General features: G+C 39.1%; 1 pseudogene; it reads left to right on the forward strand.

Moving 5' to 3' along the window:
• The window catches only part of LOC127027902 (exosome RNA helicase MTR4-like), a 50,069-nt pseudogene that overhangs the window by 19,345 nt on the left and 12,559 nt on the right, over window positions 1-18,165 (forward strand).

Here is an 18,165-nt window from a genome sequence, read left to right on the forward strand (position 1 = left end):
TGTTTGTTAATTTTTTTTTTTTTTTTTTTTCCATTTTAATCTAGATATCCTCAGGTGAATACATTCAAATGTCAGGTCATGCAGGACGCCGAGGTATGGATGACAGAGGAACAGTAATTCTTATGGTGGATGAAAAAATGAGTCCAACAATTGGCAAGCAGCTTTTGAAGGTAGGAGAGAAGCTAATTTTTTTTTTTTTCTCCTCCCCACTAAGGTTATTCTCATTTGAATACTGTAACATGTAAATTTATATACCTAGGAAGAAAAAGTATGTAGATTGTTCAGGTAGGAAATGAAAGCTCCTAAAAGGAGTATGGGCTTTCACTGAATTCTCATTAAAGCAGGAGCTTCTATTGTGAAACAAAGTTAGAAAACTAGTATCATCCTTCTCTGTATAAAAGGGATCTCAGGCAGGAGAGAGAGAATTATATCCTGTTTTCTAGTGATATCACTACTACTGCAGTATTCTGTTTGTTTATTGCTGATCACAGTCAGTTCAAGGATATTGCTGAACTAGAAAAGGTTTGCTGAGCTCTCACAAGAATAATTAAAGGGTTGGTTCTGTGGTGAAATAAAACTTTGATAATGGACTTTTCAGTGTATTAGAAAAACTGGACAAAGTCATGCAAAAATGAGGTGCATATGATAACTAAGAAAAGTGAGATGTGTCTCTGAGCTAAAATTAACTATGGAGAAATCGATAGTGGTTGTAGGAAACCTTTAGAGGTTTGCAAATCAAAAGAGGTTGAAAACCGCTCTTGTGGTTGAGATGAGCACTGGATTATAGGGCTTCTCCAAACTGTAATGGAAGTTGTTACAGATTATTCCAATAATCTTGCTTTATAATTTGAATTTGAAACATTGCACTCATTCACACTTTTATTTAAATTCCATGGCAAAAATCACCATAAAGAAGCAGAATATTCTATTGTTTGTATTGCCTATCTTAGGCTGCTTATGTTAATTGTGCAAACGTAAAAATTGAACACTTGGGGAATTACTCTGCATGCTATTCAGGAGCTTGTAGCCTTGGTACAAATAGCAGGTCATTTGTGCTCAAACAGCACTTATAGTATTTTTAGAGTTTGTATAAATTGTGGGAATAATCTTAAGTCAACGGCAGGGTATGTTAATAAAAAGCATGTATTTGTAGGTCTTGTGCCAAAAAAAATCAGATGCCAATAATTCTCTATTGAACAAGGGGAAAAATATGTACATGGCTGCTGTTACTTATGCAGATGTGGATTCTTTGTTATGTATCTTGCTCTATGTGTACATTAGATCCGTGTTATACACAAGTAGTGTTTATCTTCTTAAAGTCAGAATTTTTTATGAATGCTACATTATGGCTAACCAGAAATTAGTAAAATAAGAAATTTGAAAAACACTGCAACTCATTCATGTGTGGTAGCATTAGGTTTTGAATTTATTTCTTAGCCTTGATTTGATTTTAATTTTCTCAGTGGACTGGACGTATATTTATTTCTTTACATGCACACTTAAAGCATGTGTACATCTCTGAGATGTATGAAGACTAAATATTTTAACTGGATTTTTATGAGTTTTTAAAACTATTTTAAAAAAATAGATGTAATTTTGTGGCATACTTATTTAAATAAAAGCTTTATACCTTTGTACTTCCACAGCTGAAAAATTAAACAGTAGGAGATATAAAATGAGAGAAGAAAAAAACCACTCCTTATAAATAACATTTATTTTGAGTACTTGTAATCTGTAGTTATATAAAGAATATCCTAAAAAAGTTAATTTATATGAAATGATTGTAAATAGTTTAAGAAAAAATGGATATTTCAGTTATTTATTTTGAGACTGTCTTGGTTTAACCCCAGCTGGCAACTAAGCACCACACAGCCGCTCGCTCACTTCCCCCCCGGTGGGATGGGGGAGAGAATCGGAAGAGTAAAAGTGAGAAAACTCATGGGTTGAGATAAAGACAGTTTAATAGGTAAAGCAAAAGCCGCGCACACAAGCAAAGCAAAACAAGGAATTCATTCACTACTTCCCATCGGCAGGCAGGTGTTCAGCCGTCTCCAGGAAAGCAGGGCTCCATCACGCATAACGGTTACTTGGGAAGACAAATGCCATCACTCTGAATGTCCCCCCCTTCCTTCTTCTTCCCCCAGCTTTATATGCTGAACATGATGTCATATGGTCTGGAATATCCCTGTGGTCAGTTGGGGTCAGCTGTCCCAGCTGTGTCCCCTCCCAACTTCTTGTGCACCCCCAGCCTACTTGCTGGCGGGATGGTGTGAGAAGCAGAAAAGGCCTTGACTCTGTGTAAGCACTGCTCAGCAATAAGTAAAACATCCATGTATTATCAACACTGTTTCCAGCACAAATCCAAAACATAGCCCCATACAAGCTACTATGAAGAAAATTAACTCTATCCCAGCCAAAACCAGCACAGAGACTTTATAAGATTGCTCCATAAGTTCAACCATTTAGAAAGTGGGGTTGTTTTTTTTAAGTTTCGAAGTTCAGTAGTTTGAGAAATATAGAACTCAAGCTGCATGAATTAAGATGAAAAAAGGAAATAATAGATCGCTTAAATTTTTTTGCTACCATCTATATTTTTTTGTCTAGATTTTAAGGAAATAATAAATAATATTTCCTTTATTTAAACTATAAGCTCTTTGATTTTTTTTTCTTTTGAATTATAAGGAAACAAAAGGGGAAAATAATGGCAACTTTTTCGCTTTCTATATTATCTTTTGGTTCTTCTCCACAGATCTAAATAAATTCATGTATTATTTCATTAATTTTTCACACTGCTTCACCTGTGAGCAAAGAATGAATTTAAGATTTCTTTGAAAAAGATTGGAAGGGACTATAATGAAGGTATTGATGCTTCTGTAGCTATTCAGCCAATTGCTGAAAAGGCAGTAAAAGTAATCTTTTATGAGATGAGCAGTACAACATAAAAAATACTTCTTATTTTCCTTTTTAAATACAAAACACTTAGAGGAAATTTCATGTCAAAACAGGCCAAGAATGTATGTAGACTAACATTTCTTCAATATTCACATTTTTTACTCATCGTTAAGTGTGTTTGAATTAGGTTTTACTTACTGAATGACAGTATTTGTCTGTGGTAAGATCACGATCATGTCTTGTGGTAGTATTTTGCTGCCACATCAAGTATTGTGGCTTTGCTCCAGGATAAGCTAAAGATTTATAGGGAAAACTTCAAAAGAAATAAATTAGCCATATTGAGAATGATAGGACATTTTTATTATAGGTCTTCAACCCTAATGCATGTCTGATCCAAAGCATTTCCTGAACACTACAGCGAAACGTCTAAGGGATAATGTTATCTGCTGCCTAACACTGCGATTGGTGAAGTGAGAGCTTTGAGTATGTTTCAGTACCAGCAGTATTGCTGCAGCTGTGCTGTTTGGCTATGACACTGTTCGTTGTGACATTGTGTACAGTACTTCAAACTTAAATTCAAAGTTCAAATCTTAGCTGGAGTTCTTAGGAGGGTGTCCTGGTTTCGGCTGGGAATATTTCTTAAACTCAGTAACATACATTTGTCTTCTGCAGCGTAACTAGGTTTTTTTGTTTAGCATTCGTTTGACCACTGAATATTTAGTAAACTAGTGACTTGCACAAATCTATAAAACTAAATGCTTACAATACTGTTGGATAGCTTTCTGAAGACAGTAAATTATAGTTTTAAATTTGCATTATATTAAGAAATATTTGATGGGAATTTTTTCTTTTTGTTTCCTTAATTGAAATCTTTAGCTACATTGTGTTAGTTTAGGTAGGAAGTGGAAAGCTTCTCCTTGATGGTAGCTGGCCTTTGAAACCGTAGTGGCATCTCTCTAGTTGGAATTTGGCCATGTTACAAGCATGTATTCCTACAGAGACAATTGGGATACTGAACAGTGATAATCTGTTATGTCTCTAAAAGTCAAAAATCTTAAGCTAATTATGTTACAGAAATGAATGATTGTATAATGAAAGAAAATGTGCTAATGTAAGTAGGTTTTAGAGACTTGAATTTGAGTGTATCAATGCTTTGCATCTACTTATTCCTTCACAAGAGAAGTTAGATGGACTGAAAAATTGAAAGAAAAAATTCACCTAGCCAGATAAAATACACAGTATTATGCTTTCCTTGTCATTTGCGTATGGAACATAAAGTGCCCTGATGCCAAGCTGTAGGAGGTATTCCACTAGCTACATCTGGCTCCTTGGCAGGGCCTTCATTTATAGAGTTGGCAGTACTGTGCTTATTTGGTCTGTATGCTGCTGTTAGAAATCTGTCTGGTCTTTTTGTATTTTATTTTGACTCTTAGGTTGTTTTATTGTACTAGACAAATGAACAGGATGGCAAGTCAGAGAGTTTAAAATATTTCTCTAACTTCCTGCCTGTTTGCACAGCTCTCTCATATGACCACTGTGCAGTTGTTGGAAAGTTTCTTAATTTTGAAAGAGCAAATCATCGTTCCATTATAATTGAGGCAGCATCATTAGATTTTGTGTGTTTTAGTCATCTGCTATGTATCACATATGGCTGTTCCTTTCAGACTCCCAAGTACGAAGAAAATTATATTTAGTGTGAAAAGCAATATTTACATAAAAATAAATAAATGTATGCTGATTTGGAATAAATTTAAGATTGGAAATGGTGAAGAGGTGATGAGAAGTTTCAATTATTAAAAGAGGAAGTGTCTGGAATGGGAGCTATCTGATAAAATTGCTGGAAGTTAGTACTTTTGCATAAGCATAACTACCTGTCTGCAAAAGGGATTAATAATAAACCTTGGGCACCGGTGTCATTTTGTGTGGATTTCTATCATAGAAAGTGTAACAAGCAACTAAAAATCTTGCCCAGGTCGTGAGAAACTCTGTATTTATGTGATACTATAAAAAACTGATAAATCGGAATTCAGGAAAAGCAATGGTTAATGTGTAGGAAAGAAATACTGTTTTATATGGAAGTAGTTCACTTAATCTTTCACTGTGAGATTGCTTGTTCCTTCTTTTGACTTGTCTGGTATTGACTGATAGGCCATGGGTCTGCTCCTGTATTGGTCTTTCCGTGTTTTAAAATAAATATAGGCGTGTATGCTCTTGAATTGGGTTGAAAAATAGTAAAACTTCAAAAGTTACCTAATCTAAAAGTATAGATTCTGTTGTTTGAGGGGTTGTTTTTTTGGGTGCTGCTTTGTTGTTGTTAGGTAAATTTAGGACAGTCCAAAACTTTTGTTAGTCCTTGTTACTCTTTAAAATACCCATATACATTAACATCATAATCTTGAAATTATTAGTGTGGGTTTGTTCAAATGACCTCCTTTGACTAATATATAGAAAACCTTTCCAGTGAATGGGAATTTTTTTCAGGTGGTAAGATTTATTCTGTTACATTGAGTTCTCATTTTGCTCTTACAAATTGTACTGAATTTTTACTGTATGATCAGGCAAGAAGCCCAGGATTAAAGCATCAACAGAGGTCCTTTTTGCAAATGAAATACTTAGCACTGTCTGAAGTAAAGAAGCTGAGGTTGGTAGCTATGCACGGCTGCCACTGAAGGCAAGAACAGGGAGCTGCTCTATCAGGAAGCTCAAGGTATAATCAGATACCAGATAATAGCATAGCAGTTTAGTGCAGCATTTGGCAAAATTGCAGAACAAGCTTCTTTGGCAAGAGAAGGATATCCTGATAGTAGAATGACTATGAAGAATGTTTTCTTGCGCAAAATGTAGTGGCCTGTATTGAAATTTGTATGGAATGGTAAGGCTTACTGCTTGACTTTTATGAAAAAGACTCTGCAGAATCTTTAGTACTCCTGGTTGTCCACCCCTTTTAAAACTGTGCTGCGTGCAGATTTTCCATTTACTTTTCCCCAAATGCTTTAAAGATCTTTCTAGAGAAGCAAACTGATTTTTCAGTTCATCTGCCATAACTTGTGAGAGAGTAGTAAATAACAGCTTTCCATTTAATCTTGTTGTTTGGGACTATATGCAAGACAGCAGGTGAAGCCTTCTAGTGAGACTGTCTTCCATCAGCATTCAGTCCCTCTGCAAACATCAGCTTAACATGCCAGCTTAATTATACTATTGTACTTTAGTTTGACTTAAAGCTTACTCATATGGGAAAAAAAAAAAGTGTCAGGATTTGAGAAATTTACCAAAGCCTAGTTTGAGAGAGAAATAGGCTTCACCTGGAGGTTGGCACTAACACTTGTTGGAAAAACCATTGCAAAATCTAAAGAAATATATTGTCACTAGTAGTTTGAGGACATTATAATGTTCTTTCTAATCTAAAGTTGTGACATAGATGAGAATCTCAATGAAACAAACATTTTGGATACTTTATCAAAATTTAGATAAAGTATTATTTTAAACTGCCAAACATTTCTTGTTTTTGTAAAGCTTGCACTGCAGAAATTTTCCAGGCTTCAATTACTTAACTTCTAACCTTAATTTAAAATCTGCTTAAAGTCAACAAGACTTTAGCGTGAAATTATGGAGGGAATTCAGCTGTTTAAAGGGAAACAGATATTCAAATGCCATTGTGAACAGAGTCACAGTTCTGTAGATAATTATGCAAGCCAGCAGATAGAAAAGAACAGCAAATAGTTCTTCTTCCTGATGTTTGCAACCAAAATGTGGGAAGATGGGGTGCATCGGATGGCATGTAAAATGGTTAGTCACTCTTGGACTTCATCTCAGGCTTTTCCAGAGCCAGTAGGACTAAGCTAACTGATATTATTTATTAATTGTGGTTGCTGCTTGTTAATACCACAAGTTACTTGAAGTTTTATTAGGCCAATCATCTGTGGAAAGCAGTTTTCCCCCAACTGACAGATTTTTTGGAAATTTTATTTTACTTTGGTAAACTCATCACTGCTGTGTTACAAATTTAAATGCATTTTGACTGATTAAGTTAGATTTTTTCTTTGCCTTCTTATTCTTAAAACAAAAAAAAAGTAAATGTGAGATGAACAGAAGACAAAGTTCCTTTTTAAATTTATTTTTATGTTAACTTTTTGTAGAAATATACAGTCTTTGTTAGGGCACACATTTCCTTTAAGTTAAAAAGTACTGCGTATTTACTGAAATTGTAAATTGTCACATTGCTGACCTGATACCTGTAGTAGCAAATCTGAAACCAATGTGTGTTGAGGAACTCAGCTAGCTTCTGAGTGCAGATACAGATACCATTTGTTTTTTTCCATTTCAGCTTTCTTTGAGCTCATCCAACTTAGAAGGAGCAAAATTATTCTCTCAGACATTATGCAAGTACAGTTATAGTGTTACCAGGCCAGCTCAGATCCAAAAGAATCATTGCACAGTATGGTGTTGAACATGTTAAATTACTTTTTTTTTTTCTTCCCCAGTCCATTTGTATTCTGTGCAGAACAATTCATGTAGCAATGCTATGATCCTGGTTTTGGGAGGGCCAATATTTAATTTTTTTAAGTTAGTTTAAAGTATGATATTTGTATCGTATAAAATATTTGTAGTTTTAAATATTTGCTTGAGAGTTTAAATATTGCTTTGTTAAATCAGGATGCCTTGGTACAAGTGTGTAGGGTTTTTTTGTTTATTTTTCTGTCTTCAGTTCAGAATGAAGATAAAAGGCTTAGGGGAAGAACAGAACTTGAAGTTACCAGCCTGAAGTAAAACTAAGGATAATTACGATGGTAGGAGCTACTATATTAGAGAGGGTAAATGACTGAAAAGTTCATTCATTCAGAACTAACTTCGGATGGTGATAGTTGCATGCAAGAGAAATCAAGATACATTTTTTCCTTTTAAGTCTCTTATTACAACTGGAGTATTTGTGGAACCCAAGTCTGAGGTATTTTCATCAGCAAAGCCTGCTAAAAGCAGTGTTTTTTCACCCACAGTGCTTTCTGTTTGTGTTGGTGCAACTGTTTCTGGGGCAAAGCAGTGAGCCAGATTGGTAATAAATTTGTGCTTAAAATAGCTGCTTGCTATTGTCTGTTAAAAATAACCCTGCAGGAGGGGTTTTTATGGGATTTGCAGTCATGCTAATGTAGCTCAGGATAATCCTGTTATCAGTATAACTACACAGTCTTTTTTGATATTTCTGAGAGAGATCTGATTATTCACGTGGTAACTGTATAATTGATATGTGGGAAAAAATCTATGCTGTTACTTAATATTTCACTAAAGGTAGTTGTGTCTTACAGATGTATCAAGTAGTTACTTGCATTTTTATTTAATGAGGTTTTTCATATAAATTAGTAATGACAACTATCACAGACAGCTAAGTGTACTTATTTCCCCCTTATGAGGAAAAAAGTGAGAGACCTTTTAAATATCATCAATATATTCTGTTCTTTGCTCTTTTTGTAAAGTTGTTCTGTTTTCTTTTTGGAAACTCATTCATGCCACTTATTTCTAGAAACTCTGATAAGCAAATGAAATTGTCAGTGGACCAAATGGCATAAATATGTCCTGTAATGTATCTGATTTGTGTCATTATGAAAGATACTTTATTGTCACTTTAAAAGTTGCCTCTTTCATCTTTGTTAGCTCCTAATGTCCCTATGAGTTAGTTTCAGACAGTATTTGCCATCTTATGTTCCCTGTGAAAGCTTTGTACAAGTTTTCCATGAGAAGCTGGAAAGCAAGCAAGTTATATGCAAAATTTGTTCCTCTCTCTGCATGGGAACCATTTTGAAAATGTAAATATTTTTCTCCCACTATAAGAGAGAACAGAGAGTAACCCTTACCAAAAGTATGTCTTGCTCAACACTACATGCCATAATGCAGCAATGACAGCTCTTGCATCTCTGGTTCGACAAGACTTCCAAGTCTTAACAGTAATAAAAAAAAAACAGACAAAAACTGTGAGTATTAATTCCAGACACTAATCTTCCTCCTCCCCAATCTTTTTATCTTTCTAGTTTATGTGGGCAGGAAATGGTAGGACTAATAAATGCTGAATGTCCTGTTGGATGATTTAATTGTGTAAGAAGAGACTCCATTCTGAAATTGTTGGCAGTTAAACAGGGCACAGTGTATAGTGGCTATAGTTTTCAGATAATTCTTGACTAAATTATTTCTGTAGTGAATTTTTTATGGTCATGTTCTTGATTTTTAACATTATCAGCTTAAACCAATCATTCTGTTCCAACCCAAATCTTGGAAAACTTGAAAGGGTGCTACTGGTAAGTTGGCTTAAAATTTCTCAAGAAGTGAAGTGATTGCAAGCACACCAAGTAGGTCATTAATTTCTGAGAACTTAAGTTGATATATCCAGGCTGTTCTCATCCAGAGAGATAAAAAAGCTTGCAAAATCATTCTATTTAGTTTTTTTTAAATATTCAGAAATAAAACTGTTGCTACTGTCTGTTGAAGATTTGGGATGGGGGACTGCCCTCTTTGAAGGGGTGAAGAGGAGGATTGCTTGCAGAAAGGAGGCCAGAGTACTGGGATGGTAGTTCTCCAACAATGATAAAGTCATGGACACAGAGTGTGTTTGAAAGTGATTTCTCGATGCCCATTCAAGGCAGTCTTTCTCATCAACTTTTGTTGCAGCTCTGATCAGTTAGACTTTTGCCTGATCTTCTGCATGAGTGGTTGGTGGTTCTTCCTTTCTGTGTAATATGGAGCCTTTTCTCTGAAGACAAGGAAGTGGCTTCCTCACAGTCTGAGAGAACTTGAGGCAGGTGATTGCATACCTGTCCCGGTTTCAGCTGGGAGAGAGTTAATTTTCTTCTTAGTAGCTGGTATAGTGCTGTGTTTTGGATTTAGTGTGAGAATAATGTTGATAACAGGCTGATGTTTTAGTTGTTGCTAAGTAGCGCTTATCTTAAGCCAAGGATTTTTCAGTTTCCCATGCTCTGCCAGCAAGCAGGTGTACAAGAAGCTGGGAGGGAACATAGCCAGGACAGCTGATCTGAACTAGCCAAAGGGGTATTCCATACCATGGAATGTCATGCCCAGTATATAAACAGGGAGGGAGTTGGCCGGGAGGGGCGGATCGCTGCTCTGGCATCAGTCAGCGGGTGGTGAGCAATTGCATTGTGCATCACTTGTCTTTTCTTGGGGTTTATTTCTCTTTTTCTTTTGTTATATTCCTTTTCATTACTATTATTATTATATTATTATTATTAGTTAGCAGTATATTTTATTTCACTTTAGTTATTAAACTGTTCTTATCTCAACCCACAAGTTTTACCTTTTTTTTTCTTTTTCCCTCCTCCCCACCCCACTGGGAGGGGGAAGGGGGAAGCGGCTGTGTGGTGCTTAGTTGCCGGCTGTGGTTAAACCACGACAGCCCTTTTGGTGCCCAACGTGGGGCACAAAGGGATGAGATAACGACAGATCTGATCAGAGTGTGTTAAAAGAAACTTGTTATAAGTATTCATTGTATTGGTTTGATAGTCACTGGTTACAATGTGGACTCTTTTGCTCTCAAAGTTGGTGTTGTGGTTCTTGAAATTGTGTTATGTAATGCCCTACTTGCAGTATATGCTCCCTGTTGTGCTGTTTATCACCTGTGGGAACCGGGCTAGAGTTATCACATTGTTGTTGTTTGTAACACTGGCTTATGATATGATAGAAGTGCAGGCCGTGAAACTACTCAGGTGTTTGTACTCGGCATTGTTGTCACCTCTGTACTTTGGGAGCTGCCTATGGGAGACTATTAATAATTGTACCTTTTACCTTTTCTCCTCTGGGAGCCAATCTATGGAGGAGACATCTCCATACTTCGGGTGCTATCTCCTAGAGAATATTAATAATTGCACTTTCTACCTTTTCTCCTCGGGGAGCCAACCTATGGAGGAGACATCTTCCCACATCTTCCCTTTCTCTGCCAGGTGAATTGCAATAGCATTGAAGGAGTTTGTAAATTTTGAATATCCTTGGGATGTTGAACTCAGCATGTTCCTATTGCTAGGAATCAGCCTGTTCCTGAATGTGATTCAGATCTTGTCTAGGGTTAAACAACTATTTAAAAATACCACCCAGAGATCAGCTCCCATGACTGCGGCTACTCAAACTCCAGCAACAGGCACTGCGGCTACTCAAACTCCAGCAACAGGCACTGCAGCTACTCAAACCCCGGTGACAGGCACTGCGACTACTCTAATTCCCGCGACACGCACTGCGGCTACTCTAATTCCCACAACTCTGGCTACTCAAACCCCGGCAATAAGCACTGTAGCTACTCAGACCCTGGCGACAGGCCCTGTGGCTACTCAAACTTTGGCGATGGGTAATGCAGCTGAACCAGAGAACCAACCCATGCCGGTATCAGTTGCTCCTGTACAGAAGAAGAAATACTCAAAAAAATCAGTTCACTTAGCGAAGGATGAAGGTGAACCAGGGTCATCACGAGAACAGGAGGAAGAGGCAGAACCGGAGATAAACACCCGATCCCTATCCCCGAGTGAGCTGCGGGATATGTGAAAAGACTTCAGCTGTCATCCAGGGGAGTACATTATCACCTGGCTGCTCCGATGCTGGGATAATGGGGCTGGTAGCTTGGAATTAGAGGGTAGGGAAGCCAAGTAGTTGGGATCCCTTTCTAGGGAAGGGGGCATTGACAAGGCAATTGGAAAAAAGACACAAGCCCTCAGCCTCTGGAGGTGACTTCTATCGGGCGTGAGGGAAAGGTACCCCATCAAGGAAGATGTTGTATGTCACCCAGGCAAGTGGACCACCATGGAGAGAGGTATCCAGTACCTGAGGGAATTAGCCGTGCGGGAGATGGTTTATTATGACCTGGACAATGGGCAGTTACCCACAGATCCAGATGAAGTCCAATGTTCACGACCCATGTGGCGGAAGTTTGTACGAAGTGCACCATCATCGTCTGCCAATGCATTGGCAGTAATGGACTGGAAAGATGAAGAGGGACCAACAGTAGATGAATTGGCTCACCGACTCCGGCAATATGAAGAAAGTCTCTCATACACCCTCGTCACGGCTGTGGAGAAACTGCCAGACATACTAGCCGAGAAATGGTCCCAAGAGTTCCAGCGATTTGAGGATAAGTTTGGCCGCCCACCTGTACGGACCAATACCTCAGCTGTTAGGAGAAGGTATTCTTCTGGGCAAGAGACAGGAGGGAAAAGGTACACACCATGGGGTACCCTGTGGTTTTACCTGCGTGAGCACGGAGAGGATATGATGAAGTGGGATGGAAAACCTACCTTGACCCTAGATGCATGGGTACGTGAATTGCAAGGAAAAACAATCACAAATGAGGATTCTTCCAGGAAAATGGTTGCTTCAGCCTCCGGTGAGCACTGCGAGCGGTGTGCCAGAAAGAATGGAAGGGCTGATCTTACTCCTGATCCTATGGAAAGGAATTCTAATCCATTTTTACAGAAAGTGAGTGGAGAATCCTATGACCGGGACTAGAGGGGCCCTGCCTCCAGCCAGGCGGAGGAGAGGGACAACCGGGTTTACTGGACTGTGTGGATTCGATGGCCTGGCACATCAGATCCACAGGAGTATAAAGCTCTAGTGGACACCGGTGCACAGTGTACCCTAATGCCATCAAGCTATAAAGGGGTAGAACCTATTTGTATTTCTGGGGTGACAGGGGGATCCCAACAGCTAACTGTATTGGAGGCTGAAGTGAGCCTAACTGGGAATGAGTGGCAGAAACACCCCATTGTGACTGGCCCAGAGGCCCCATGCATTCTTGGCATAGATTATCTCAGGAGAGGGTATTTCAAGGACCCAAAGGGGTACCGGTGCACCTTGCCCGGTCTCTCTGAGGACCCTTCTGTTGTGGGGTTGCTGAGGGTCGAAGAACAACAGGTGTCGATCGCTACCACAAGGGTGCACCAGTGGCAATATCACACCAACCGAGACTCCCTGATTCCCATCCATACGCTGATTCGTGGACTGGAGAGCCAAGGAGTGATCAGCAGGACTTGCTCACCCTTTAACAGCCCCATTTGGCCAGTGCGAAAGTCTAATGGAGAATGGAGACTAACAGTAGACTATCGTGGCCTGAATGAAGTCACACCACCGCTGAGTGCTGCCGTGCCAGACATGCTAGAACTTCAATATGAACTGGAGTCAAAGGCAGCCAAGTGGTACACCACAAGTGATATTGCTAATGCATTTTTCTCAGTCCCTTTGGCAGCAGAGTGCCGGCCACAGTTTGCTTTCACTTGGAGGGGCGTCCAGTACACCTGGAATCAACTGCCCCAGGGGTGGAAACACAGCCCCACCATTTGCCATGGACTAATCCAGAATGCACTGGAAAAAGGTGGAGCTCCAGAACACCTGCAATACATTGATGACATCATCATATGGGGCAACACAGCAGAAGAAGTTTTTGAGAAAGGGGAGAAAATAGTCCAAATCCTTCTGAAGGCCAGTTTTGCCATAAAACAGAGTAAGGTGAAGGGACCCACACAGGAGATTCAGTTTTTAGGAATAAAATGGCAAGATGGACATCGTCACATCCCAATGGATGTGATCAACAAAATAGCAGCTATGTCTCCACCAACTAGTAAACAGGAAACGCAAGCTTTCTTAGGTGTTGTAGGTTTTTGGAGAATGCATATTCCAAATTACAGTCTGATTGTAAGCCTTCTCTGTCAAGTGACCTGGAAGAAGAACGATTTTAAATGGGGCCCTGAGCAACAACAAGCCTTTGAACAGATTAAACAGGAGATAGTTCATGCAGTAGCCCTTGGGCCAGTCCAGGCAGGACCAGATGTTAAAAATGTGCTCTACACCGCAGCCGGGGAGAATGGCCCTACCTGGAGTCTCTGGCAGAAAGCGCCTGGGGAGACCCGAGGTCAACCTCTAGGGTTTTGGAGTCGGGGATACAGAGGATCTGAGGCCCGCTATACTCCACCTGAAAAGGAGATATTAGCAGCATATGAAGGAGTTCGAGCTGCTTCAGAAGTGGTCAGTACTGAAACACAGCTCCTATTAGCACCCTGACTGCCAGTGCTGGGCTGGATGTTCAAAGGGAAGGTCCCTTCTACACATCATGCAACTGATGCTACATGGAGTAAGTGGGTTGCACTGATCACACAATGAAGTCGAATAGGAAACCCCAGTCGCCCAGGAATTTTGGAAGTGCTCACAGACTGGCCAGAAGGCAAAGATGTTGGAATATTGCCAGAGGAGGAGGTAATGCGTGCTGAAGAGGCCCCACTGTATAATAAACTGCCAGAAAATGAGAGGCAATATGCCCTGTTTACTGATGGGTCCTGTCGCATTGTAGGAAAGCATCGGAGGTGGAAGGCAGCTGTATGGAGTCCTGTACAAGTTGCAGAAACTGTGGAAGGCCCCACTTTTACTTTTTTTTTTTCTTTTTTTTTCCCCCTCCTGCTTCCCACCCCACTAGGAGAGGGGAGGGGGAAGCGGCTGTGTGGTGCTTAGTTGCTGGCTGGGGTTAAACCACGACAGGTCACAGTGACATCTTATTTGGTTTATGAGTATGGCCTTCTGTGCTGACACTTAAGTTGGAGACAATTTCTCAAGTTTGCCCTTTGCTCAGAGAGGCTGTAGTGTTGCAGTCTTCTAGATCTTCCTTGGACATTGTTTAACTGTTTTGTGTGTTCTTTGAATACCTGGTTGTTTAAATGTATATCAACTAAATGTTTGCTCTTCTTGTGATAATGGGGTCCTCCCCTTAGGTAAGAAAATAAGAACAGCCATGGTGAGTCAGGCCAAAGGTGCATCTACCTAGTCCAGTACCCTTTTTTGTCAGAGGACACTAGTAGATGTTCTTAGAAAATAAGATTGAGGAAAGAAGGTAGTGATGTGATACTTCCCCACAATACATTCCCAGCGTCCTGTCTTCTTAGGTTATTCAAAATACCTGTTGTCGTGGTTTAACCCCAGCCAGCAACTAAGCACCACGCAGCCGCTTCCCCCTCCCAGTGGGATGGGGAGGAGAAAACAAAAAGTAAAACTCGTGGGCTGAGATAAGAACAGTTTAATAACTAAAGTAAAATAAAATACACTACTAACTAATAATAATAATAGTACAATAATAATAATTGTAATGAAAAGGAAGATAAAAAAGAGAGAGAAATAAACCCCAAGAAAAGACAAGTGATGCACAATGCAATTGCTCACCACCCGCTGACCGATGCCCGAGCAGCGATCCGCCCCTCCCAGCCAACTCCCTCCCCGTTTATATACTGAGCATGACGTTCCATGGTATGGAATATCCCTTTGGCTAGTTCAGGTCAGCTGTCCTGGCTATGTTCCCTCCCAGCTTCTTGCACACCTGCTTGCTGGCAGAGCATGGGAAACTGAAAAATCCTTGGCTTAAGATAAGCACTACTTAGCAACAACTAAAACATCAGAGTGTTATCAACATTGTTCTCACACTAAATCCAAAACACAGCACTGTACCAGCTACTAAGAAGAGAATTAACTCTGTCCCAGCCAAAACCAGGACACCTGTAAATACAACCTTGTAAAAAAATCAGACTTCACAGAATCACAGAATTGTTGAGGTTGGAAGGGACCTCTGGAGGTCATCTTGTCCAAGGCCCCTGCTCAAGCAGGGTCACCTAGAGCAGGCTGCCCAGGACCACGTCCAGATGGCTTTTGTGTATCTCCACAAGTAGAGAGTCCATGTGCTGGTTTTGGCCAGGATAGAGTTAATTTTCTTCGTAGTACTTAGTATGGGGCTATGCTTTGGATTTGTGCTGGAAACAGTGTTGATAACACAGGGATGTTTTAGTTATTGCTGAGCAGTGCTTACACAGAGTCAAGGCCTTTTCTGCTTCTCACACCATCCCGCCAGCAAGTAGGCTGGGGGTGCACAAGAAGTTGGGAGGGGACACAGCTGGGACAGCTGACCCCAACTGACCAAAGGGATATTCCATACCATATGACATCATGTTCAGCATATAAAGCTGGGGGAAGAAGAAGGAAGGGGGGGACATTCAGAGTGATGGCATTTGTCTTCCCAAGTAACCGTTATGCGTGATGGAGCCCTGCTTTCCTGGAGATGGCTGAACACCTGCCTGCCGATGGGAAGTAGTGAATGAATTCCTTGTTTTGCTTTGCTTGTGTGTGCAGCTTTTGCTTTACCTATTAAACTGTCTTTATCTCAACCCATGAGTTTTCTCACTTTTACCCTTCCGATTCTCTCCCCCATCCCACTGCAGGGGAAGTGAGTGGGCGGCTGTGTGGTGCTTAGTTGCCAGCTGGGGTTAAACCACAACAGTCCACAACCTCTCTGGGGCAACCTGCAAAGTAAATTAATTTTATAATGAGACATTACTTAAGTTGCAGACTACCTATTTTTTGAATAGACTTCCCAAGACTCCAATGTGATCAATAAGTCTTAAGAGAAAAAGGTGTGCAAATAAGTTTTTCCAGAGTGTTAAAATAATGGATTACTTTAAAATAATAGTTATTTAACTATTTAAAGTTAAAATAATGGAATCCAAACAATAAACTATAAGAAATATATGTTTCATCTGAACTTTTCATTTAATTCAGGTCTAATTTATAATGTTATTGTATAACTATAGATACAATGAGACATATAAATACTGTTACATGTTGAGCATAATAAAATTGCTTAGGATTTGATGAGACACGTAATCTAAATTCAAGACAAGTTGTACTACCCATTAAAGCAGCTCCTCATTTAAAACACTGCATCATGATTTATTTGATATGTTCTTATATGCTGCAATTAATATTTTTTTTAACTGGGCAGTGTTCTTGAATTTTTTTTCAGGGTTCAGCTGATCCTTTAAGCAGTGCATTCCACCTGACGTACAATATGGTATTGAACTTTCTTTGAGTAGAGGAAATTAACCCTGAATACATGTTAGAAAAATCCTTCTGTCAGTTCCAACATTACAGAGCTATTCCAGGAATAGTAGAAAGTAAGTATTACTGTACGTTGTATTCACGGGAGTGAGCAAGCAGCTGTGTGGTGCTTAGTTGCTGGCTGGGGTTAAACCACAACAGTCTCAAAAGAAATATTTGAAATATCCATTTTTTCTTAAACTATTTACAGTCATTTCATATAAATTAACTTTTTTAGGATATTCTTTGTATAACTACAGATTACAAGTACTCAAAATTAATGTTATTTATAAGGAGTGTTTTTTTCTTCTTAACGGACACATTTATAGATTTCTAGCTTTCCAGAGAATGGATTATTGTACATAGAAAATGAATGCCAAAAATGGTGACAAGATACTAGTTATGTAAATCTGAAAGTGAAACATTGATTTCTAAATCTGTGAAGTTATTCATTTCCATGAGATTTTATTATAGAGGTGAATAAATTGGAACGACAGTGCAACAAAATAGCAATTCCCGATGAAGAAAATGGGGTCATATACTACAGAATCCGACAGCAGCTTGCAAAACTGGGTAAAGAGATTGAAGAATATGTTCATAAACCAAAGTATTGCTTGCCCTTTCTACAGCCAGGAAGACTGGTAAAAGTAATTTGATTTTTTTTTGTTTTGTTTTTATTTCAAATCTCTACCTACCCGTGAAATTTGCAGGGTTCGTTTGTCTTTGCCAGTTTACCATCTTGAAAAATTACACGCATCCACACTAAGCAACAATTTTGACTTTCATTATGTTTCTTTGTTAAACATTCAACAATGAATTAAAATAAATATTGTTTTCAGGGTGAATAATAGTCCATGGCTGCCGTTGTAAATAACAGAAATACAAAAAGATATGCTTGCTAGGATGTGATTATACATGGGTTATGTTATAATATCTTGTAATATTTTTAGGTGAAAAATGAAGATGATGACTTTGGATGGGGAGTGGTTGTTAATTTCCCTAAGAAGTCAAATGTAAGGTAAAATATACATTCTCTTCATTAGAAAAATATGTATCTTAGTGCTTTTTCTGAAAATAAGACAAAACTCCTATTTTCTTTGTAGTTTTCAAAGGCAAAAAAAATTTTCCTTTCACCCCAAATTTACAAAAAGCTCAGGCCTCCCTGAAGTCAAAGTATAAAGAAAAAACAACTATGGAAGGTGGGACAAACCCTAAGTCCTGTGTTCATTTTTTAACTTTTGGCATATTTATGGAGGAAATGCTTGCTTGTGTCTGGGATAAGTAGTTCAAAAGCGCACTTGGCACTACAAACGTTTCAAACTATTTAGTTTGTTTCTGAGACATCCCCAACAGCGCTACACTAAGCTGTTCATGGGAAAGATGCTATAC

This window comes from Gymnogyps californianus, unplaced genomic scaffold (genome assembly GCF_018139145.2).
Source record: "Gymnogyps californianus isolate 813 unplaced genomic scaffold, ASM1813914v2 HiC_scaffold_102, whole genome shotgun sequence".
Classification (NCBI taxonomy): Eukaryota; Metazoa; Chordata; class Aves; order Accipitriformes; family Cathartidae; genus Gymnogyps; species Gymnogyps californianus.